Below are 3,043 nucleotides of genomic sequence, written 5' to 3'. Positions count from 1 at the left end.
TACTAAGACGTTACAAAAAACATGAATTATAAAAAAAATATTACAATCTTATTCCTCATTTTCTTCGTCTTCAAATCGGTTCGAAATCTATTCAATCAAATCCACTTGTAGTTTTCGATTTATGGATCCATTATGAATTTTTGTATGACTCCGAAGATACATGTCATATGAAGGTAGACGATTTCGGGAAATTTCAGACCTAACTATATTAAAATTAACATCATTATCTATATAATCAAATTGACGAATATATGAATCACGTTCATCTTCCACAATCATATTGTGCATAATGACACAAGCTCTCACTATATCTCCAATTATTTCCTTGCACCACATAAACGATGATCCACTAATAATAGCAAACCTTGCTTGTAATACGTCAAACGCTCTTTCAACATCTTTCCTAGCCGCCTCTTGTTTCTTTGAAAATAGTGCATGTTTTGGTCCTTGACATAATGGTATTGATTTTACAAAAGTAGCCCAATTAGGATAAATTCCATCCGTAAGGTAGTAACCTAAGTTGTAATTGTTACCATTCACGTGGAAGATAATATTTGGTGCTTTCCCTTCTAGCACCTCATGAAAAATAGGAGAACGGTCTAACACATTGATGTCATTTAATGTACCTGGAAGACCAAAAAAAGCATTCCATATCCACAAATTTTGTGATGCAACAGCTTCTAACATTATTGTTGGACTTTTATGATCTCCTCTAGCATATTGCCCATGCCATGCAACTAGACAATTTTTCCATTCCCAATGCATACAATCAATACTACCTAACATACCTAGAAACCCTAATTCTTGTCCAAGATGAAGTAACCGTTGAAGGTCTTCAACAGTTGGTCTTCACAAGTACTCGTCCCCAAATACACTAATGATAGCTTTTACAAATTTCTTGACACATTTTATTGTGGTGGTTTCCACAATACATAGATATTCATCAACGACATCTGCAGCTACACCATACGCTAACATACGCATCGCGACAGTGCATTTCTGAATAGATGATAGACTTTGTCTACCCGTGCAATCTCTATTACTTTGAAAGTATGCATCGAACATCATTACCGCATCAAGTATGTGCTTATTCATATAATTGTATAGTAACTTATCTATTATTCATATAATTGTATAGTAACTTATCTTATGGAACACATACCCAAATTTTAAGCATTTAGCTCTAATATATATACATGTATACACGTACATGTTACAACCAACACTAATTTAATTCCATAATACGGATCCGTCAAAGCCTCAATTTAATCCATTTTTAATTTCTATAATGCCCCGATTCTCAGGTATGGGTTTAAATGAAAGTTATTTGGTTTTAGGACCTACTCGAAGAGTTTGTTGCCCTACTCGTCGAGTAGCAGCGAGGTGGGATCGCGTATTTAGTGGCCTACTCGTCGAGTCCATAAAGGGATTCGACGAGTAGGAGCTGGCAGATGAAACCCTAAATCCTGGGATTTTGCGCCCTATTTAAGGAAGCATAAGCCTCCTTTGGCCTCTTTGCAGTCCATTGAGAGCTCAGAAAACCCAAATTCGTTTGGTGCTTCATCCTTGTGTGTCTAAAGCTTTGGAGAGGAAATCTTTTGAGAGGAAGACCTTGGAGGACAAAAGGCTAGGGGCAAGGAGGTGTGGGAAATCAGGAATCTACCTCAAGTAGCATCATTTGGAGGTATCAAGTCGTCACCTATACTTCATTCTTCTTCTAGACCTCTTTTGGTTAAGATCTAGGGTTTTTATGGTTTGGTTGAGATGATAATGTGGGATATGAGCTAAATCTGAAGTTGTAACTTCAGATCTGGACCCTTCTTGGTTTCTAGAGTCATAAAGCCCCGAATGTGGTCATGTTTAAAGCCTCTTTGAAGTATGAAACCCCATTGTGAGATTGGATTTGACATTTGGAGCCTTTATAGCTATGCATACACGTAAAGCTTGCAAATTTACGTGAAAATCATGCCTTAGAAGCTTGGATCTGTAATTTGGAGCCACTGCATTGCTTAAAAGAGTTGTATGGCTTAAGGACTGAAGGAACTTGGCGAGTCGCAAGGTTGAATCGGTGAGTCTCATGAAGATGAGCCTGGACCCGACGAGTTGGATGAACAACTTGGCGAGTCCGATGAAGATTGTTGTAGACTCGACGAGTTGGATGAACAACTCGGCGAGTCGGTTGAGTTTTCCTTGATTTATGTATGCGTGTGTAACCATCAAGTTACGAGAATGAAACTCGACGAGTGGACCTAAGGTTTCGATCATAAACCGAAGGAACTCGATGAGTCACTCCGGTGACTCGGCGAGTGGGCAAGTACTTCAAGGAACTTGGCGAGTTAGGGTTAACATGGACTGTTGACCTTGACTACTGACTTTGACTTTGATCAGGGTTTGATTAGTTGGATTATGAGATACCTTGAAAGGTTGGGAACTTATGAGTATGATTATGCTATGGTATCAAGTGGTGGAGTTTGGGGAGGTGATCCGAGGGTTGAAGTTTATCTACCAAGTCGACATCTACAAAGTGAGTTATCCTCACTATATCAATAGGTTCTAAGGCACCAAGGCCGACCCTTTAGTTGTTATTGTTATGGTATGCTACCTATGGTTATGATCTGTTAGATCAGAATCAGGATAGACAGTATGTTATGCTCTTATAATCTGTAGGGATTGGTATGATAGTGACTTGCTAGGTCGATGCTCTAGTTATGAGAGATTGCTATTATTGATGATCAGTGAGATAGATATATGTCTGTGTTTATATATGCCAGTATATGCTAGTTATGAACACATGGTTATTTGCTTATTGTTTGGGTTGAGGCGGTCCTGCTTTGTGCTAAAGGACAAAACACCCTATGAGCGGTCCGGGGAGACTGTAGGCCCACATGGCGGTCTAGTTATGCCAAAGGCTCGGGACAGATTCAGATAGATTGTAAGCCCTGCAAGGCAGTCCAGTCAGGCCGATGGCCCAGTATGCATGTTGTTGATTGTCTGTTATTGATATGGTATTATTGGTGTGGTATTGGTATTTTGGGGGTAGCTC

Source organism: Lactuca saligna, chromosome 3 (genome assembly GCF_052625555.1).
Source record: "Lactuca saligna cultivar CGN05327 chromosome 3, ASM5262555v1, whole genome shotgun sequence".
NCBI lineage: Eukaryota > Viridiplantae > Streptophyta > Magnoliopsida > Asterales > Asteraceae > Lactuca > Lactuca saligna.
The sequence above is the reverse complement of the archived record's forward strand: the minus strand, read 5'-3'. Positions refer to the sequence as shown.